Raw genomic sequence first — 24,242 nt, forward strand, 5'->3', positions numbered from 1 at the left:
ACATATCTCTAAATGTTTGTACAGATGAAAATTACACGTTTAAATATCAACAAAGAAAATATAAATTGTAGTTGAACGCTTTTAAAGTAGTGTCGACAATAGCTTCACCATAAATCTGTCGTCGGTTGGTTAGGTGTCGAATAGGGCAATTTGCTAGGAGAAGAGACCTTTTTAGACGCAAATCTGCCTCGGACGGTGATGGATTCGTGTAATGGTGACCATACCGAGGTGACGTTGAACTTGAGGTCACGTTCAATCCGGATTTATGCCCGTTTTTTTTGACCACCCCTTACCGGACAGATATATATCAAGAAATATGCCGCTGTTCATCCCTCGTTTCTGGGTGATATTTTTAAAACGAGTCCTCGGTTAAGTGAGGAATTGTGTTCGTTGTTGGACCGCTCCATTTCTTTGCCTTACACGGATTTTATATTAAGCGTAAAAAGAACAGAAAAGTCTATTTATTTAACCGGAGAAAGTTGAAATTTAAAGAGATTCGTTGCAGCCGTAGGGTTACCTTATGATTATGAGAGGAAAATTTAATTCAACATAGTAGTCGAAGCGACTCAAGTTAGCTGTCGCGAAGTTTGCCGTCGCCATGTGGAACGCAGCTTATCCCGGACCCCGCCTTTATAAATAAGTTTGTTGATATTAACTTCACACTAACTCTATTCAGATGTGAGTTTCCCAGTCTTTAAGTTTGCGCTATTCACCGGTACCACCGCTCGGAACCATATTCATTATTATATAATATAACCGGAATGCCGAACGCCCTAAACTTGAAACTAACGGCTTTTGTTATCGTTAATGCACCCACATAAGTGAAACCTGAGAAAATTCATTTTGAATTCCCTCAAAATCGTACTACCATACCATGTATACGTATACACATAGTATAGTATCATTTACTTGAGTTCTACCCTAGGAATCGATAATTTTTCACCGCTGGTCGCATCTCCCCCCAACACTTTTTACCTAGGAGTGAGCGGAGGGGTAGTTTTGTCGATAAGCGACACGGCCGACGCCGCAGGACATAAATTTTTCACTGAGAGGTACGGGAATAGATTCCTTGTTGATATTTTTGGGCCGCGGCAGCCGCACTATCTGTGCGCCTCGAGTACGCTTATCCGGAATTTATGTGCTCTGTGCACCTTTTGACTCGATTCCAACTGGCGATACAGAACCTGCCTTCCCATCCAGGCTACTTTTCCCTGCGCCCACTCTAAAATAGTAAATGCAAATGAAAAAAACCGTTTGGGAATCATCCAGCAATAATGTCCACTTGGCAACAAAGAATTTTGCGAAAAAAAAAAATGCGCATCGAAAACAAAATTCAAATTATTTTTCAATAATCCGCTTAAAAAAGTAGATAGAGTTCATTCTCACATGCTTTTTTTTATTGAAGTAGTCTTTTTAACGTGATGAATCCTCTTTGTTAATTAAAAATATTGTGGGTAATAATTGTCGATGATGGCCTTTAAGCTTTTTAGTAAAGGTACGTTTTATCTAAATGTACTAAAATAAAAATAAATTTTAAAATGTGAAAATTTTGACTGGGAGATTTTTAAAGAAGCTTTCATCAAGTTCATTAAGTTTCCATTAAAACCAAACTTTCATAGCGGAAGGGTTTTTAAATATTTTAAGACTTACTAAATCATAACCACGTAAACGGTGGTATTATGCGATGTTTTGAGACTTGTGATATGTTTCAAGAATAACGGGATCAGAAATACAAGTAAGTAAACGATTAAAAATTTAAGAGACAGTAATGAAAATCTCCATGAACTAAGAAAAATTATCTAAAATGAATGAAATAATTAGTAGACTTGAATATAGTGCTAAAGAAGCGTCAATCATGCAAATGCAGGAAAGAAGTATCTTCGACCGATACAAGTGAGCAACACTAAATGCGACTATTCGGGGCGTACGGTCCAGGTTTTATTAAAGAAATAACTTTTTAAAAAGCTAATATTTCGGTTATTTATTGTAACCTTCCTCAGAGCATTTTTTAGTGCTACAAGAGATTAACAAAAGTTAAAGTTAAAATTTACTTAACGCAATTAACACTTACTTGTTTTTTGAAACTAACAGTTGTAGAATAACCGAAAAACATTATCAAAGTTAAAGGATCATAAAGGGTCAAAAACTGAGCGAAACAAGATGTCTGTCAGATAAAACCTCTTTTATATAAAAATAACATGTGTTGTTTAAGACTTGAAAAAACTTTTTAAACGATTGATACCAACCAAAAATTGTGAGCAAGAAGTGAACTGCGCAAGCGTCATATATTTTGCGGTGAAGCCGCCTAAATTTAATCTTAAAATATAAAAAATTGAATCGATTAATTAAAATTAAGACAAGACAGATTGTTGACTGCTATGATAACAAATTACAAAAGTTTTTCACTAATGTCAAGGACAAGACAGAACACCAACTAAAATCTGGTGTTATTTACTGCATCTCTTGTGGGGCATGGCAAATACATTGGTCAGACGGATCAGTGGTTGAAACATAGGGTATTCAAACATAAAAGTGATTGCAATTTAAGAAAGTCTATTTGTGCTTTATCCCAACATGCTACAGACACGGGTCATCGTTTTGATTTTGATGATGTTAAAATACTAGATACTGAACCTAACTACTTTAATAGATTTTTTTTAGAAATGGTACATATTAATTATACGGATGATTCTATTAATTTTAAAACTGATACTTCAAACCCTAGTAATATTTACGCTTTACTGTACGTTAGTTTCAAAAAACAAGTAAGTGTTAATTACGTTAAATAAATTTTAACATTAACTTTTGTTAATCACTTGTAGCACTAACAAATGCTCTGAGGAAGGTTACAATAAATAACCGAAATATTAACTTTTTAAAAAGTTGTTTCTTTAATAAAACATGGACCGTACGCCCCGAATAGTCGCATTTACTTGAATCATGCAAATGGGAATCAAATGGAATGCAAATGAGATCTTGCAGCATCAACAAGAATTGTAAGTTGTCCTAGATATAGAAAACATTACAATAATCAACAATCAAATACCACTTTTCTTTCACAATATGAAAAGTGGAATTTGATTATTGTAGTTTTAACTTGGAAACCTTTTGTGAGCTTTTACAATTCGTTTTTGATAGAAAACATTGACACATGCCTTGCTTTTGAGATACACTTTACTACTAAATCATTAAAAAATGTATGTGGTTTAAAGTATATGACATCACACATTCTGAAAATGCGGCCAAAGGTGGTAGGTGCTGGCATCATCCAGATGTAGGATATAAAACTGAATTCTCAAGCTACATCGTATAGACTTACTAAATAAACATCGATATAGATTCATCATAGATGGTTACTTCACTACGAATGATGTCCAATGCAGATTTAAGTTAATTACTACAAAAGGAAAAGAAGTCAAGCAACTTCTTGAAGCATCCAATCAATTGAAGTGCAAAACATTATCATCCGTCAAGTCAACATATTGATCTACAGACCTTAGAATATGTTGTTGTTTTCAGAAGAGTGTGTATAGGAGGTAAGTGGTGAAGGATGTTAGAGAGGCGTGGAAGAGGAGATGGATGGAATCAGATAAGGGTAGAGAGGTGTATAGGGTTATGAAAGATGGATGGATGGGTGAGGTGGCCATGTCCAGTAAGGGCATTCAGCTGATGACGAGACATGGTCCATTCAATTTGGGAAGGTTACGACTGAAGGAGACCAATGGGATGTGTGTGTGTATCTTGCAGGAATGTCCGGATGTGCAGAGTGCGGAGAGGAGATGAGAGTTGAATGAAATTATGGATGATAGTGATATGGGTGATTGGAACTGGTTGGCGGCAGGAGTAGGGTTTGGCTATAATGGAGAGCTCTGCTGGTTGTTGGTAGGCGGGGGCAATTGGTGGCCTTGAGGGTGGTTGGGTGGAGAAGAGTATCTAGAGGTAGAGGTCTAATTGGCAATATCTTCTAGCTTAAGAAACATTGTTTAGGACCAACATTAATTAAGTAAACTAGGCACGACGATAATTATGTAAACACAATACCAACAGAGGCATAGTGATCATTTATTGCACATTTAGCAAGGAGTGCTTTTTTACACATCTCTCAACCTGAATGCGAAAGAATTTTAAAATGCTCTTTCTATATTGATTCAATAATTGAAACAGTTAAATAGTTTAGCACGTCGACCTAAATTAATATCGACGTTGTTTCACATCAATAAGCGCCACAAATTAATCCACTAAATTAAAAAATAAATAATTTCAAATTACTAATAGTATCCAATTGCATATGTTTATCCAGCATTGATCAACATGTTTGGAACAAATATCAGTAAGCTGCAAACAATGCATATTAAGTTTTAAGCACATAATGAGCACGCAAACTTTATAGTATGTTTGCAAAATGCTATACATTTTGATATTAACCATATTATTTGTATTATAATCTATGACTACATAGACTTTAATTTAATGGGTCAATACATACAAAATTCTCTTCATTCGCATTCAACCACCATATCAGCATGTGTAACTTTATCATTCATATGGTTACTTCGCAACAACGGGAATATTAAATGTAAACAAGTGTTTTAAACTTTTACATTAAATAGTCGTTGAAGCATCCTTTTAATGAATATTTAACTCTCACAGTCAACTCTTGATTTCGATGTTAATAAATTTACGTTTGCTATAATTAATTTTTTTGTAAGTTCTTAACTATGAACTAAAAAATGAATTAAAAATCCTCTGACACATTAATAATATTAGGAAAATCATATATAATTTTGTTGCAGCCTTGGTGTAGATCGGATTTACCAAAAAAAATTGTTCAAACGTATATTTCTTGATTTCATTAGGTTTTGGATATTAATTTTCTTAATAAGGGACGGGCTACTGAATCCCAATAACAGTCTCATCTCGTTTCACTTTTCGTCGAAAGTTTCAACAATGAGCCGGTGTCGACGTCTGGTTGGGGCAGATTTCGATTGCGCCTCGATTTTCCATTCGCGATTTGAAAATCTATTACCAGGGCTGGTTCCGGAGATGACAAACTCGCTATAATCGAACGACCCCTTCGCCCTTTGTTTGGTCCAGACGCAATTGGAGACTGGATCGAGAGGCGTTGTGACGCTTCATCGTGCAGTTTTCCCATTACTAGCATTTTAATAAAATTTCATTTTGAACGAAATTGAGAGAAACCCACCTGCAGTTTGACAGACGAAAAGAGGGCTTTCTGAGACACGAAACCAATTTTGTTTTTTAATTGGTTTCTTTTAATAAGAAGCGTAATTTTAATATTTTTAAAATGGAATGTTAGTTTAAAAACAGTAAAAGTTGATGTAAGATATCTTTGTTTTTGAAATTAGATACCCGTAAGTCCTTGGTAACAAGATATTTTTGCTAAGACGACATAAAAAGTTATTACTGATCTACTTTTATGCATTCCCTAAAAGAAATTAGACACCTGTTCGTTGCGTGTAGCTAACTTAAAAAATTTAATAAAAAATTCGTATTAAAACGTTTAGTTTTAATAGCACTCGTTAAAAATAAAAAAGAATGTCATTATGAAACCATTTCGATCGATTAATCGAAAACGTCCGATACACGAAAGCTCGTACTCCCTCTTCACATACATTATTTTAAGTGGCGCATAAACCGAGCTTTTTAAACCTGAGGGATTAAAATACCGCAACGACCCTTACATAAATTTTGCATCCACGTGAGTGAATTTCGGTGGCCGCGAAGCCAGATTTCGGCGTTGGATGGGGAGATTGTAGCCGGGGAAAATTAATGGTCGTGTGTTTGGAGCTGAAGTGATTTATCGGGTTTGCATCCGATGAAGTTGAGGCACGTACGTCGGGATGCTCGTTGCGACCACTTGTTGGCCGTTTCATAAATTGGATTAATCGACGGAGCAGTTCTAATTAAATATCTAAGCGTGAAAATAAAGATCACCAAAAGGATAATTGTATCAATATGTGTTCTAATTCTAACCCAAACTGACGTAGCAAAACGGAAAATGGTGTTGTCCCTTGTTTACGAAGTAAACCGTACGTTTAATACCGTTACAGATGGGTCGTCGGGTCGGGTTAGGTCGGTTAAACCCAAAATATATTTCGTTTATGAGATTTCGTCAACAGGAACAGATTTTCTTGTTTGTTCTTTTAAGCTTTGACGAAAGTAAAAAGTTAACCACAGATATATCGTTTTATAGAAAATATTTTATTTATTTGCTTTATTTGTTCGTAGTTTTTCTTATTTGTTTGTTCAGCATTTTTGTGTCTCAATACAATAGAAATAACATTATAAAATTGCTCCCCGCTCGTTTACCCACAATTTTATTTTATTATTTACATGTTGGTTATCGTGCCCTATTTGTTTAATAATTCAGGAGACACAGGAATTTTTCTTTTGAATTATAAATCATTTGTTTCTATTCAAGTAGTCTACCATAGTTACCTTTTTATTGTATGTCCCAAAATCGCCGACGATGTAAAAAGCAATAACAAAGTATAATAAATTTAATATGGTTGCTTTGATGGAATGTGTTATAAGATTGATTCATTACGATTCTATACTTCACTGAGAAGAGACTTGGAATGTATTATTTGAATGTTATTTGCTTATCACGATTCTCTTTCAATAAAATTTGTAGTTAATACTCCACCGCGCATATTCTATGTTGATAGGTTTCGATTTTCGGATCTCGAAATACTGACATAATATTAATTATATAAGAGATCTCCAGAGTTGGTCGGCCACGAAGTTGATAATATCCTGCCAAGATTACGGAATATTTTGCAATATTAACCCATCACTGACTTGAACTTTTATTAGTCTCCTCCACGATTTGTTAGTGTAGTTCTTATCGTGGATTTGAATCAATATTAATATTAATTATAGTGTTTATGCAGTTTTCGCATAATAAGCATATATAATGGAATGTGCAACATAAAAAACATGTCTTTACTATGAAGTGTATAATAAGACTTATTTGTAAAAAGAATATTTAATATATCATTCCACATTAAAAACTTCGTAACTCCATTAAGCAAAATACAGGTTGTCACGCAACATCGAGATTATTACAAAACCTGGATATGCATATCAATGTATGTTATTAAAATTTCATATATCTGGTAAGAATTGATTAGCAATCAGACCACTTATAGCGTGCTTTTGATGACCGTTTAGTTGTTTTTTTTTTTAATAAAAAATAAGTTATATATCAGAAGGCGAATTTAAGGAATCTAATTCAATTACTTAGGAAGAGAGCCAAAATGAAAGAGAGCAATATTGTTAAGAATTATTACAGATTTTGTAATAAAAGTTTTTTTGTAATATGTTTCGTTGCCAGAGCCATTAACAACGTGTAAAACAACAAAATTCATAAAATTTTCGTATTTTTTTCGATATCTATGCATCTGAGAGCAAAAGGTGCAACAGAGCAATATTGTTAGGAATAAAATTTTCTATAACTTCTACTCCAAATGTTTTTTTGTAATATGTTCGGAATCCCAAATGTTACTATCATCAACGTGTAAAACAACGAAATTCATCAAAATTTCATATTTTCGTATATTCTCGATATCTATACATATTAGACCAAAAGTGCAAGAGAACAATAGTCCTAGGAACAAAATTTGCTACAACTTTTGCTGTAAAAGTTTTTGTAGCATGCTCAGATTCCCCAGGGTTACCATCAACAACTTGAAATACAACTAATTCGTCAAATTGTCACATTTTAGTATATTTCTCGACACCTATACGTCTCAGAGCAAAAGCGCAAGAGAGCAATATTGTTAATCATAAAATTTGGTAAACATTTTGTTCTAAAACTTTTTTCGTAACATGCTTAGATTCCCCAATGTTACCATCAACAATTTGAAAAAGAACTAATGCGTCAAATTTTCAGATTTTCATATATCTCTCGATATCTATGCGTCTGAGAGCAAAAGCGCAATAGCGCATTATTAGTAAGCATAAAATTTTCTACAACTTTTGTTCTAAAAATTTTTTTGTGACATGCTCAGATTCCCAAGTGTTACCATCAACAACATGAAAATAAATCTAATTCGTCAAATTTTTACATTTTCGTATAATTATTAATATCAATGCGTCTGGGAGCAAAAGCGCAAAAGAGCAATATTGTTAAGCGTAAAATTTGCTACAAGTTTTGTTCTAAACGTTTTTTTGTAACATGCTCAGATTACAGTAGTGTTACCATCAGCAACTTGAAAAACAACGAAATTCATCAAATTTTCATATTTTCGTATTTTCTCGATATCTATACATATTAGAGCAAAAGTGTAAAAGAACAATATTCCTAGGAACAAAACTTGTTACTTTTGCTGTAAAAGTTTTTTGTAACACGCTCTGAATCCCGGGTGTTGCCATTAACAACTTGTAAAACAACAAAATTCATCAGATTTTTATATTTTCGTATTTAACTCGATATCTATGCATCTGAGAGCGAAAGTGCAACAGAGCAATATTGTTAGGAATAAAATTTGCTAAAACTTTCACTCTAAATGTTTTTTTGTGATATGCTCTGCATCCCAGGTGTTACTATTAACAACTTGTAAAACAACGAAATTCAAAAAATGTTCATGTTTTCTTATTTTCTCGATATCTATGCATCTGAGAATTGAGAAGTGCAGTCTAGATATCTATCTTTAGAGCAGATCTGTAGCATATGCTATACAGGTTATGCAAAATGAAAACAGTAGTAATGGAACACAATATGGAATGGAGAAGAATCATTGCTGGTTATGGTTTGAAGAATAAAGCTCATATTTCCATTATAAATTAAATCTAATGTCCGTACAAATATCTGTACTAAACTATACTATGGAATTTATAACAGATCATCCAGTTATAATGTAATTAACTAGACGTCTGGGCGTTTTTTTTCTTTTCTGTCTTGCGTTAAACTTTTGGCATCCTTTAGTGCATAGTTATCCCTAGCATACCTTTCACGTGCACTCTTGTTTTAGTCGTTTCTGTTCAAACCCTTTCTTCTACAACCAATCCCTTTTCAATCTTCATATTCTTAATCTATTCTCTTTTTTGCCCCACTGTCTCTTTCCTCTCCTTACAGTCCCCGTCCAATCCCTTTCTTCTATCATCAGCTATTCAGCAAGACCATTCCTTAGTCTTCCTCATTTCTGTGTATTGCCATTGTTGATTTTACAATCACCTTCCAGTCTCATTCTAGTTTTCTTCGTTTCAAACAAGTCTTTTTCCTTTCTAGTCTCTTTGTTGTTTTACAGCCTCTTTTAGGTCTCTTTCCTGTATTCCTCCTCTCTGATCACTCATTTTCTTCTTTTTTTCAATTTCTATTCCAGTCTTTCTATACTTAGCCTAATACCTTTCTGACCTTTATAGTTTCTTTCTTTGGTCTTCCTTGGTTTCATCGTTACTAGCTGTTACCTTTCTACTCTCCTATATGGTCGTCTTCATTTCTTGCCAGTCTTAATTCTACGACTTCTGCTTTTTATTACTATGATTTTCTAGTTTCATTTTTCTACTACCAGTTTATTTCCAGTCTTCATTCTTTCTGTTTAGACTTCTTCGATCTCTTTCATCTCTTTTTCTACTCTATCCAATTCTTGTTAAATCTCTTCTTGTTATTACCAGTTTTGTTCCAAACATCCTCATCTCTGTCCAACCTCCTTTACTTTTTTCTAGCTTCCATTCACTTTCATTTTACTAGACTTTTTTTGCCTTTCCAGTTTCTTACTAGTCACCTTTTTTGTTGGCCAGTATTATATCCAGACAGTTTTGTTAAGTCTCTGTCCCTCTACATTTTGTCTGTCCAGTTTCTGATCAATCTGTTTCTTTTATTACCGTTCTCTTTCATCTATCCTAACAGTAATAACTTTTAGAATCTCTTGGAACAACAAACAGAAGTTTAGTTATCGTAAAATAGGATGCTTCTATTAAACCATCTTATTACGTAAATATATAGATTTTTTAAACACCTTATTATGTAAGTTATTAAAAATGATATGTTGGTTGTTGAAACCAAAATCGCGGTAGTATAAACTTCTAAATCTACAGAAAATGGTACAGTTACGCTCAAGTTTAGCATTCACCAGAGCATCTTGAGAAATTTTTAAAACTTTTGACAATGACAAATTGATTGCTGACACTCATAGTTGTTATAGATTGCTGCGGTGGATGGTTTCTAGGATGTTCTAATGCGTTTTATAAACGATTTTTCTTATATCCTAGTACGAACTAACATTTCACATGATTTACAGGATTTCACATGATGATTTACATGCAATCTCTTACACATAGAATTAATGAAATTCTATTTGGCGGTAAAATCTATAAAAATTTCAAATATTCGACTAGTAATAGTCGACAGGTAGTGGTGTTCTGGAGTCATGCGTTCGGACGAATTGTGTCCACCTGCCATGACTAACTGCTACTAATTAAAACATGTTATTCCAGCCGGACGTTATTAGCCCAACTCGGAGGTGTGTTTGACTATGGGCATGAAATAGGGTCGAAGTGAAATGCTTGGAACTTGAATAGTTGGTGGTAGAGCCAATTTGAAGCGGTCTCCGTTAATACGTACCTCGTTGAACTCGGTCAACTTTAATTATATGCAATCGAAACGGGGGGTCGCGGATAAAAGAATTACTAAAAGTTTAATAGCTAATTATTAAAGTTGTCGCCCGACGCGGCGGCGCTAGTTTATGATTCTTTTGTGATAAATTTTCACCGGAAGTTTGGTAGGAATTGTATTATAATGAAAGTTTGATATAATATGGATAATTTCTGTTGGTATTATATGGAAATGTTTCATAATAAAACTCGTGTATTGTTCATATATTTGTGTTGCCAATTAATTTCGCGTTAAAATTATCAAAGCTAGTGGTAGCAAATTACAAACAGCGGGTTAAAATCTGATAAATGTACAAACATTTCTGGTCGTACACTTGCTAGGGGGCATTAATTTCCACTAAAAACTTTCCGCATAATAAAACGACTCGATGTAACACAGTGAGAAATTTCTTCGCCCATTGTGAGTCGCCAGGCGCGGAATATCTTTTGAATTCTTGCAGGGCGCGTTTCCTCAACCTGTTTTTTTCTTCTTCGGGGGCGAAAACCCCCGTCTGTGAAATGCGACGCATTGCTTTCAACGCCCCCGTTCGACTGAAGCGAGATTTACAACGGGAGGAATTCCGATTTAAATTTACTTTACTTTCAATTTAATACAACCGGGCGATTCCATTAAGGGTCTTCGTAAGGAGTTCGCTCTAGTCCTGCTGAGTTATGATGCCGATTCCAGATTTTTGTTTCCTTTTGTTAGGAAGCATCTTTGCATCTCCAAAGCGTAGACTTTAATTGAGAAAATAAATCGCCAGAATGCGACACCAAACGTCTGAAATCAACGCTATTTACTTTTCACTAAAATTTTCTCATTTAGCTAAACTCAACTAAAATAAAAGTATTTAATCCGAAAACAACTCGTATAAAAAGTAACTAGCAACGAAGTAGTAAACCTGATGTTGTTGCAAAATGACGCTAAGCCATTTTGGGAGCTATCCTTTTGCACCAGGAGACACCGTAATTCGAGTTCCTCGCAGACCGACATTATTACTTGCGTTATGTCGTTACTTGAGACTCCATTCTAACTCCACTCGGTGAAGACGTCTACAACGGCGTCGTTGTGAAAAGAAGGCAAAGTGCGGCACATCGAGTTTCCAATTAGGACAACCAAGCACACATGTTAGCACTTGTTCTAATCATACCTTAGACTTATATTAACAAGCAACCCTTTCATATACATAGCGGAAAATGTCATTGACGTCGCTTCGTCGTTAGTATTATGATTTTTTTTAACCTTTTAAAACGGTTGCTTTCGTAAACAGCAACAAAGACGAAAATTGCGCTTACTTTACGCCTTCAATCACTTTTAGCGTCGAGTTCTCGTAAAAGAGATTGTTTACGACCCCGGTTTCAATTAAATTACTCTTCAGCCGCAACGTTCATTTACGTGAGGGCGTTATTCAATGCTTGACGTTTATAGGTGGTTCAAATAAGCCCTCACCCGTTCTATATTGACCCCGATAATCCAAACGATGAAAGCCTGGTCACGCTTTATCTGCCAATGTTGCCGTATAATGGATTGGATAGATGAACTCTATAATGGACAAATACCTTTTTTATAATTTCAAAAAAAATTTAAAAAAGCAAAATTTAAAAATAGTAACTTTTTTTGATTTATTTAGATTGATTGACGGAGCTGTTTTAAAACAACACGATCTGTTTAAAAGAATGTTTCAGATGCAATCTTGGAAGTGTTAATTGTACTCTTTTAACGTAAATCTTGTTAAGTTACGGACATAATTGCAGTGTTTACCGTCCGCCCATTTCACGTAAACGTTTCGAAATGTTATCTAATAACTGGTTTGTTTAGGCACCGATACCGCAACCCACATTAATTTTGTTATCGTTCTTATCAATCTAGTTTTCGATATTTATTATAGTGACAGAAGTGTTCTGAGTAAATTTCTATGTTTTTCCAAGTATTGATTATACGAAATGAAGTGAACTTTGCTGTTTTGTGTTATTTATTTATTGAAGGTGTGATGCTATTGAAAGTAACCTGTCAACCTGATATCTCTTTGTTTCAAGCTGATATGGAAGTGAAATGATTTTATTGATTTTCTTCGTGATATAACTCTTTAAAATTGAAAATTTGTTCAGTAATATTTCATATAGAGAAGATATAAATATTTAATTGGTTTTGTTGATGAGATGAAAAAATGGTGGATGCGCCGGAAAATCTCGATTATGAAAAAAAAAAAAAATTTCGAACATTGAATAATCACAATTTGAAGCAATTAGTATTGATGTCTCGTTTTCCTGAGGATACTCTCCTTATATTTCTAAAGGAACACTTTTAGAAGTATCAGATGCAAGATAGCGGAGATCCATGCGTTGGCTATATTTACCAAGGTACGTTTGCAGGCAACATTATATGGACAACTTCTATGATAAAGCTTTGATCACAACGGAATTTCAGAATGTTTGCTACATGTTCAATTTATTACATCAACTAAATTAGGTTAAGGACGTCAATGAAGCAATCGGATTATCTAAAAGTTCGAAAAAAGTTCTTCCACAGGCTTTCGTGGAAGTTCGAAATCAAGAAATTCACCATTTTGTGCCACAATGTGTTGTTTCCTTCCATAATATATAGAAAACATGTCAGAATGTAAAAAAGATGTGACGTATAGACCACATATGGAACATAAGCTCCAATCAATAGGTCAGACACTACGCTATTTTGCGAATTTTAAGTCTACTTCAACACAAAAAAATCCCATATCACATCTTTGACGCAGTAACCGACTTACAAACTGGCCGATATGATTCGTATTTATGGCAGTTGAAAAATATATGATTCATATCTTCCGTCTCAAACCCACACGAACAATTGGGAAGAAAAGAAATTTCTAGAAATATCACGCGCGCTATACCATTGATGGTAAAGTATACGAGGATTAACTCGAATGTACTGAATCTGCCCGTGCTGATATGTTTGATTTCAGTGACTGCACCAGTCCTCCTTTACAAGTTTCTCCCTGCAAATAGATAAGACCTCAGAAGAAGAAAGTTCGCTGCCGTCCTGCAAGGCTGCCTTACCTAGCTTATATATAAAAGTTTTACCACATGGCCTTGATCATTCAACCTAGTGACATTGTTCAAAATTTCCACTATAACAGACTGGTACTTCGATAAGTGTTTTCTGTGTTTTATAGATAGTAGGACACTTTTTGAATCGGTGAATCTATATACTTTAAGGCCTCCAATATTGCTATTGCTTCCGCCGCAAAAATACTAGTGGATGGATTAAGTTTAAAACTGGCATGGTAAGCAATAGTGGGTATCAAAAAAGCACAACTACTTGCAGATTTTGAAGCATCATCAACTGCAGGGTTTCAACAAACAATTCTTTATTTTCCCAAACATCCTTCCCATATAGAGGAATAATCACTTAATGCGAGCCAAAGAACTCAAACAAGGTCGCACTTGGAAAAACCGAACATCCCAAAATAGAGAGTAGGCGAGGGGAGAAAAACTTGAATGCAGTGACGAGGGGGGGCATGATGTTTTGAGATTAAATTGTTTTGGATTTTGGCTACATGGTGGTTGAGTTGCTTTAGGATTACGTTGGCTTACTTCAGGGTTGGTTTGCTTTAGAATAGGATGATTCTGTGGTTAAGTTCTTTTGCGGTTGAGATTCGTTTCGGTTGGGTTGGCATGCTTTGGTTACTTTATGATTAGGTTGGATTGCATTAAACTTTGCTTGGTAGTTGGATTCAGTTCTCTAACCAATACAAACCAACAAGCTTTAATTTTGAAGTACAATGTGTTGTGATGGTTTCCATAAGGCTTGCATTGCTTTGGGGTTGTGTTGCTTTCTGGATTTTGTGAGATTACTTCATGATTGATTTGGCTTAGTTAGGATGATTCTATAGTTAAGTTTCTTTGAGGTACGTTTGGGTTGGGTTGGCATGCTTTGGGCTATCTTGGTTTGGGTTTGTGTTGGTTAACCATGTGGTTGGATTGGGTTGGGTTGGTTTAAGGGTAGCTTTGTGGTTGAATTCAGTTCTCTAAGCAACACAACGTGTCTACTTTAATGTACAATGTGTTGTTATAGTTTCTGTTAGGCTTTCATTGCTTTGGGGTTGTGTTCTTTATGGGGTTGTTTGTGGAATAACTTGGTGGTTGACTTACTTTGGTGCTAAATTTGATTGTTTTGACAACAGAGGAAGATAGAAAACTGATTGGTTCTATGGTACTCCCGAACACTCTATGTTTGCAAAGACAGCGGCGATTTGGACTTATTTTCAAGATTCTACTTGACGATGAGATTCCAAAATAGCTGAGTTAACATTGAATTAAATGGATAAAGTTCTCTCTGTTGAACTACAGAGCGTAAGAAGGACGTTTTGCTCAAAAATCAAAATATCTACAAAATGACTGAGTCAGTGCCAGATGAAAGTCACCAAGACCTCAATGTAAACTTACTTTGAGTGCAGCGTGATGGTTGGCATGTATGGGTCTACCTGGTGGGCAGATATCCATTATTATCATATTTTCTTATCATATTCTTTTATTAAAACTGAGTTAAGACTAAGAAGTCGAAGTGAAGAAGCAAGAACTTTAAAAAGAAGCTTTGGCTTACCGGGTTATTTCCATACCTAGTTATAACAGGGCTGAGGTTGAAAGTTAAAAGAGAATAAATATAAATTTTCTATATATTTTGAAGTTTAATACGAATTAGAGAAGTTGTAAAATTTGAAATTAAAAATTAAAATTAGCGGATGCCCCGGAATAAATCACTCGTTTCAACTTTAATTTAATTATCGATTCATTTCGTGCGTTACAGAATATTCTGCGAATAGTTATCTAAATTCTAGCCCAAAAAAATAATGTTTTTTACGTCACGAACGAAAACTGTTAAAATGAGTATGGGAATGAACTGGCTAATGGGAGTGCTGTTAATTGGTGCGGAGCTCGCCCGTCCAATTTCGATTATATTTCCAATATCCACGCCATCTGCAGTCACCGGATTGCGTTTTTCAATCCGCGCCGGCCCAATGTTCAATGTCGGCTTTGCCTATTTCGCATTGTTTTTGAGCAAGCGCCGTACGCGCACTGAACAATGTCCGATAAGCGGACGATACAGTTGGGTATCCGCGTAAACCGTTGAGTACCAAATTTCCAAAATTTGCCGGGCTTTTGTACAATTTAATAAGAGCTTTGTTGTCGAAAAAGTGGCCGCTCTACCGAAATAACGCCACGGATTGTTCACAACACAATACCCAACAGTGAACAATAAGTACAAAATGGAGCTGTAAACTGTGATTGTAATTTCAGTAATTATCGATACCTGCTAACAATACCATTTGATCGATACAACAATTTGTTACAGTCGCTGTAAAATGTAACAAATGAACTACTGTGTGTTTAAATGGAGAAAGATGGAAAATGTTCGTGTACATTTTAAGATGTACTTCGACGAATCGTGCGGTTATAAAGACGTCTGTGGCATAAGTAAAACTCTGGAGGAACGCAAACCGACGATAAATATTACTAAAATTTCATCGTCCGTCGTACAACAGGCGAAACGTCGCGCACCAACGGGATCCGCCCCGGGAACATCAGGGAAGCTCGCGTGCTTTTAGCGAATGAAACGTACCGGGCAAAAGTGCTCAGTATCGCTGAGGGCCCCGTGAAGTTCTGTTGCCCGTGAAAATGTTGAATGACGTGACCCAAAAGTCCCATTTAGACCTTCTAATATAAAACACAACGACAAAATTTCTGAACCCTTTCAAAAATTAAAATACAAGTTGAAATAAATAAATGTTTTATTTCTAAAATAGAAAAGCCCTCTTTTATCCAAAAATTTATTTTCATTCCACATTTTAGTAGAATAGTTTGGGAAATTTGTTTCCGCCAGCGGAAAATATTTTCAATTTCCAGGTACAAACAAGGATAAACGCCGTGCGGAAGCAAAATAGACGAGTTCGACCGCGTCGGCAGACGGGTAGAGAAAGTAAAACAACACCGACCCTCGGAAAATTTTACCGGCAAACGCCCGCCATCCAGATTATGAGATTTGTGTCGTATAAACGCGCTCAAAATATCGACGTGACAATGTTTACCGCGAAACTGCGACCCCAATTGTTATATCACACGAAATCTGTAGTTTCGTTTCGCGCCCCTCGACAACGATTTCCTTTGCTTTACGACCCAACCCGTGACAGTTAGATGGCTAACTACCACCAACTTGTTATCCAACATGTACACTATCGAGCTAGAACTTTGTTACCTTTCCATTACTAACTTGACGGATATTGTAAATTAGATCAACCATTACTTTGTATTTGTACTTTTTAATAAATAATATCGAGTTCGTCTTATACATTTATGATGAGTGTGAGACAAAAACTTTTAAAGAAAAACGATAAATTTTTGAAGTCACTATTTTTAGAGGCTCGCCGCTGTCATAAAGGGATATAATTGTTATTAAAAATGTTATTACACGTTTTGAACGGACCGTAGCCATACCACTAAAGTTTTACGACAGTTTCTGGACTAGTCGAATAGGTAATGGTATGAAACGAAATGTTTAGAGAGTCTGCAAATTTATGATTCAGTAAAATATGTATTTCTTCACATTAACATTATTACAACGGTTATACCGTTTCGTTTAAGTACTGTACTTACTAACTTAATCAACTTAACGAAATGAAGTGTCAACATAAAATTATAATTGTAGAGAATTTAGCTTTCTCAGAAATAATAATAATAATAATAGACTTTATTAGAATGGAATTTCACAAAATAATAATATAAATTTAATTGGTTGGCAAAGGCGAAGTTAAGACAATCGTCTTCTCGTCCACTCAACCCTGCCATAAAAATAAACAAAATATAATAATAAAAAAAACAAAAAAATGAATAAATACAAAACAAAACTAAACGAGGTACAAATAAAACTAATAATAATAGTGCACCAATAAAAAATAAAATGAAAGAAAAGATTTTTAATGATGGTAATACAATTCGGCAAGCTCAACATTTTCAATGATAGGGGTAAGCTATCATCAAATTTAGGTAAGTTGTAAGAGAATGATTTCTCAAATAATGTAATAACATGTAATTGTGGTGTGACAATACTCTTGCTTCGAACATTTAAGCTATGGCCACCAGTGCGGAATGTAATCTTATCATATAAATAAGATGGACATATATGCAACAGTAACTTATGTTGAAATGAATCCATATGGTATATGCGACGGTTAAACATATTCAGCCACTCAAGATCGATCAGCCTGTGTGAGACACCCTCGTCGAAGCCCGAGAATCATTCGGAGACATGAATTCTAAACATGCTGATTCCTTTGTGATGTTTTTGAGTTCAGACAACTATTATATACTGTATCACAAAAGCTAAAATGGCTCAGCACTAAAGAATCGAAAAGCATAACTTTTGTGTTGCAATTTAAAATATTCCTCATGCAATTTTTGTTTTGTCCAGAATGTGATTTTCGAACCTAAGATTCGAGTCGGGCTGTAATTCTAAATTTCTAACACACTCCCTGACACCAATACACATAACTGTCAATCATGCTCACAGCAGAATCATTAAACCCAATAAAGGATAAGATAGCTGATAACATCCTATAATTTACAGTACCAAAGGTCCTACCGTAGTCTAGCAGAACTAATCCAGTAAGCCTATTTTGATCCGCCGCAAACAATACGTCATCAACTATATGCGTTAATGCTGTATCGCAACTGTAGTTAGCGCGAAATCCAGACTGTGTCCTAGGCAAAATAGTAGATTTATCGACAAATTCCCGAATTTTATCATTTATAATTTTTTCTAATACTTTGGACATATACTAATTGGTCGTAGGTCCGAAAATCTCATAGGATTTTTAATCTTTGGCAAAGGTGTTATCAAAGATTTCTTCCAACATTTTGGAAAGATTGACCTCGATAAGCATATATTAATAATATGTGTGACGCAAGGAATAATGAAAGGACAACATTATTAATTAACAAATGGCCCGCTGCAATATGCTCCGAGACAGGCACAAAAGCAAACAATTCATTAAAAGTAGACTTTCTCGTAGTAGTATAGAAGTATGTCATAATCATCAAATAACCGAGTCAAAAATATTTTAAATAAAGTTATAAATACATAGCGAAAACACGAGAAAGTACTTACTGTGGAAGGATCCTGTTGAAGCTGCGGTAAACGCCTGAAACAAAAATAGAACTACAGTAAAATGTTTGCTTTACTGTTTTTATAACAAGCCGTTTTTTAAAAGCTTTTATACTAGCCCCCACAAAGCTTCAACTTTTCCATTTTAATTCCGAAAGCTGTAGGGAGAGAGTTCAATAAAATTAACGTTTTATTGAAATAAATTCGAGAGAGTTAATCGTTTTTACATGTCAAATTTTTTAATTGAATTTACGGATCTTATTTGATAAAAAGAAATGCGCACTCCTTTTCTAACTTAATAGAATAAAGTATTGTCCCGAGTAGACCTGAATACGACAAGAGCTTCCACTGGCTGTGGGGGAGGCGGCTATTGCAGAGAGACCTCGTTTTATCTCGACCGCAGTTCGTTTTCCTTCCCTTAGCATTGTCACGTGGGCATAATAGACAGACAGTGGCATGCTAGGGGAAAGGGCTGAGGGGCAAGCAAATCTCTTGGGTGAGGCGGAGCACCTTTGAATGGCACCAACGCGGGCTTACAATGTACTGTTGTCATTAGGAAATAATGCTGTTCTTGTTCGTAATGTTGCTATATAACTTTACGCGACAGGACGTGGACTGAGAAACGCGACATCGAAGCGGAGCTTAATGAAGTTGTTTGAATGATTTAATAGATGAAATTGCGCGTCATGTAGTAACAATCTTCATTTCACAAAGAACCGTCACATAATAATGATATCTTACAAAAAGGAATCCGATTAAAGCAATTAAAAATATTTATAGATGTTAGGAATAAAATCAGAAAAGCACCTTGAGGTTAATATTTTAATTGAAGGGTTTAAAATGTTAATTAAGTTAAATTCCTTTATCCTACATATATGCCTTATAAATAATATATAACAACTTAGCACGAAAGTATTAAAAGAGTACTATTAAGTGTTGTGTAATGCTTGATATTCAATTTCCCGAGTTCTTATTATACTTGTTCCAGCTCTTTTCGAGACTTATTGAATTGTTTCCAATGATGTTCATGCAGTTATTTCAAGGAAGTTCTTTTTGTGCGACGACGTTTCTATGTGTCCTACTTGGAATGAGCGATCTTCAATTTTCTTTATGTGTTTCCATTTACTCATTGTTCCATTTCCACTTCATTTCCTTTATTTCCTCACACTGGGTTGTTAAGTGTATTGGAGTGGATGTCAGAAATAACGTTCTCTTCATTGTTAATTGATGTATTAATAGGTTGCCGCTTAGTTGTGATCCGATACCATTGTATAAATGTATTATTCATTGGTTTCAGGAAATTTAGTTCTGATGTGATTCATTTCGGCACAGTATAGGTTCGTGATTACAAGTTATTAGTCATTTAATTGAGGAATTATTTTTCATATTAATCAGAGTGATATAATCATACTGTAATACGTGTAATCTCTTAGAAGATGTAAAATTTTGTACCACATCACGTGTGGTCACGTTTGAATCAGTCCTTTTCCGAATCAAATTTTTGGATCTGTTAGCTACAATTAGTTTCTCGGTGGCAAATATGACCGTTTAGGTACTGAGAAAACTAAGAAACAATAACGTCTATATTTCAGATTAATCGGTTGTGGGATGCTAGGAAATACTCAATGAAGAAATTCTCAATACTATCAACACGTTCTAAATGAGAGACATTAGAACTGAAAAGAATGACAATGTGCCATTTCGCATATTCATTATAAGATGGATTAATCATATTACGACGTTTGAAGCCGAATAATTACCGTACTGAATTTCCACAAATACCAAATCATCATGTGTGGATGTATCGCGAATAATTTATAAATAAATAAAAATAATATAGCATTTTTTGCTACTATAAAATTTTCATATGGTTCAGGATTAAAAATACCTAAGAATCTTTCGTTATCTCGATCCCGTATAGAGCTTGCATATTTCACGTAATCCGATGCTACAGAATGCGGGAACAGTTCAATAACTGCATTGACTTCAGGTGGATCTTGTATTTGCTTGACATTCCTCCTCATGAATTGCGTTCGTATGCATCAATTTATATTTATCAATATTTTTGGTATGATGCTAACAATATTCTGTTTAAGACATTCATATTCCATCCATTACGTGAAAATCTTCTAGCTTAATTACATTTATACTCCAGTTTGTTACTAACTTTAGCTACTTCTTCAGAAAGAAGATCTATAGGTAGTAGTACACTTTTTAATGTATCAACCCCATATCAAGAAATTTTGTGAATGGTCAGTATTAGATTTTTTTACAGTTGGTATCACAAAGATTATGGAACGGCAAATAATTCAAAACGTAAACAGTTTTTTCATGACATTCTCATACTAATAACTTTACTAACATCTAAACCTGAACGTTTTGAAGCCCTATCTTATTCTGACTTTGGCCTAAAGCTTATATTTCGTGCATGGCAAATGCGGTTGAGGTAGATATATTTTGTACGTGCTTACTTGTTATTATTTTCTTTACAACCACTTCTACTATTTTAATTATTAATCTTTGTGGTGTTCCTCTATATGCTATATGTCACTTGGTACCTCTACAGCTTTGTTTATAACATTTTGGGTGTAATCGGTCATTTAACTCTGTATCTACAGAGAACTACAAGAACTTTCCCTAGAAGTCCGTCTGTGTGTATATTACTACAATTCTATACCGTGTACAACCTTAGTTTTAAGTACACTCTACCAAACTTCAACGTCTTTCTATTTACTAAGTTGTCACACGTTTTTCGTCTTTCCTCTTTTTTCTATACCCCAACACCCTAGAATTTCTACTATTTTAATTATTTATCTCTTTGTGGGGTTCCTCTTATTTGATGCTGGTTGCTACTTAGATACTTGTATTTCCAGGTAACTGTTTGTACACCAACCTGCACTATGCTATATGTCACTTGGTACCTCTACAGCTTTGTTTGTAACATTTTGGGTGCAATCGGTCATTTAACTCTGTATCTACAGAGAACTACAAGAACTTTCCCCATAAGTCCGCCTGTGTGTATATATTATTACAATTCCATACCATGTATAACCTTAGTTTTAAGTACACTCTACCAAACTTCATCGTCTTTCTATTTACTAAGTTGTCACACGTTTTTTCTTCTTTCCTCTTCGTTCTATACCATACACCAGAATTTTTTTCTCGTAATATTCTTTTTAAAAGTCTGGTCAAGAACTGCCAATCTTCTATATTTTTAACCGAGGTTCCTGCAATCAATAACTTTTTGTCATTGCGCTTTCTGACCTACTTCAATTTGGTGTTCCGCTACCTTCTTTCTAGATTATTAACCATATTAACTCCCAATACAATGCTATGTGCACTCCTGCTTTAACCTGTAAGTGTTCTCCTACATCTAACCATCTGACTATATTCTTTCATTCTCTTGCCATTGCAGCATTCGTTCCCTTCTAACTGATCTCGCCACAACTAACACGATTCAATGTTTCTATCACTTCCTGCATCTCTCTATTTCATCTTAAGTTACTACACTTTTAATAATTTTCTGTAGCTCAGTTTCTGCCATGGTTCTTGCACGTAAACTAAAAATAAGTTTGCTCTATGCTCGAGTATAATGCAATATTTTGCCAAAGCCGAGTGCGTTTCCTTCTTACTGAGATCACCACAATTTTCTTGATTCAATGTTTCTATCGCGTTTTGCATTTCTTTGTTCCACCTTAACTTATTACACTTGATGACGACCAACAATTACATTTTGCCTACAACATAGTTTCTGGCCTGATTTTTTGAAGCTGTACCGAAAATCTTCTCCATAAGTTTCTATAACTTTAACCAAGTAGAAACTTGGATCTTTTTCTTCAAGATCAAAAACATTTTAAGTGTGTTCGTCTGCATAAACTTTACTTTCATTATATTGTTTGAGCACCGTGCAAAATTTTAAGCACGATTAACTCCAAAATAAGCCAGAACCTTATTTATTGCAATATGAGTTTAAAATCAGATGTCAACAATCGTGATCGAAATAGATACCATCCTCTATACATTTTAATTCTTTTGGTGCCGCATATAAAGAAATGCCATATCATTGATATCTGCAAGAAATATTGTACGCGAAAGATACACATTATCTAAATATGTTAATTATCATTCTTCTATCCATGTCAAAAGCTAGTAAATATTGATATCAAGCAGACCATCGAAAATTCGCAGTTTGGGTATCAAAGTGTTTGACTTATGCAAATATGAGATCGAAATTATTTTGTAAACATTAGTTATTAGAACGTAACGGTACTTATGCATTAAATTTTCATGAATCAGCGGCGAATTTTAACGAGTTTCATAAAATCACCGTTCGATGCAGTATTTGGAGTGTAGTACCTCACAGAGGGATAATGTTGCGGAAAGGTTAAATTTCACTTTCTAATTTAAGCATTCCATGTCACACTAAATAATTTGTTCGCTTGTTAATGGGACTATCAGAATTCTTCCGTAACATATCAGTTTCAAATCTTTTGTATTTAAACAATTTCAAATATCTTAACACGATATAGATTACAACTTAATTAAGATGAATAGTTTTCGAATATGATATTGAACTTAATGTAGGTCAGAGAATACAGATAAGAAGGGTTGAAAGATCGAAGTCTGAACCTCAATGACCCTGAAAAATCGGAACGGAACATTGAAGATCTGAAAAGTTCGCAATCCGAATTATCCGGGATTAGCCGGCGAACTCCGAGGTTCGATTTTCCTTACGACTTACGATCGTTGTTTCCCTCTTTACTTGAGATTTAGCAGTTTGGATTGATCAACTCGAGAAACTGGAATAGTTTAAGAGTATTTGAAAAGAATTAACTGAATTGATCTACGCTCCACATAAAAAAAACTCTTTAATATTTAAATTTTAAAATTCGTTTACGCAAAATTTTCTTGTAATAACTTTAAATAATTAGTCTATGAGGAGTAAACCACGACGTCATTAGAATAACGTTTTTTTGACTAACAATGTTGGTGCTGATCCGTTAAATTCATTTTCTCGCGTCGCGTAGACGAGGCAATTTTTTTGCACAGCTTAATCACAGCCCTGCGAGCGACTCGTTTTCGGATTCAGCGATTTTTTTAAAGCCGTTCCGCGACAGTTGTTGCGCGAAAATTATTTTCGCGCGATAAAAATTTTCCGGACTTTGAAAACTTCCCCGTAGTGGCACGTCGGAGAGTAATTAAACTTGCAAATGGCCCCTGCACTTTTACATAACGGCACATTAAAATGCAAGGAGGAGACTTCCTATTAGAGGCTTATTCTCGTTTTATTTCAACTAAATTAACAACGTGTTCAAAGGGGATGATGATATCGCTTAAATTGTATTTTTATGTCACTTTATGAGGTGATTAATTGGTAACTTACGTTTATAAAGGAAATTTCGATTTGTTTTGTCACGGGTTAGATAATGTGACATAGTGAGTGATACAATCTTAGGGTGTGTAGGAATCCCTT

General features: G+C 34.8%; 1 protein-coding gene across 2 annotated transcripts in view; it reads right to left on the minus strand.

Annotated features, from left to right (window-relative positions):
- The window catches only part of LOC111418123 (kekkon 5), a 228,467-nt gene that overhangs the window by 69,615 nt on the left and 134,610 nt on the right, over nucleotides 1-24,242 (minus strand). For both annotated transcript variants that reach the window (XM_071199697.1, XM_023050582.2), the window contains exon 3: nucleotides 18,773-18,806. The gene's annotated coding sequence lies outside the window, so the exon portion shown is untranslated. The remainder of the gene's footprint in view (nucleotides 1-18,772; nucleotides 18,807-24,242) is intronic.

The sequence above is a fragment of the Onthophagus taurus genome, chromosome 11, assembly GCF_036711975.1.
Source record: "Onthophagus taurus isolate NC chromosome 11, IU_Otau_3.0, whole genome shotgun sequence".
NCBI lineage: Eukaryota > Metazoa > Arthropoda > Insecta > Coleoptera > Scarabaeidae > Onthophagus > Onthophagus taurus.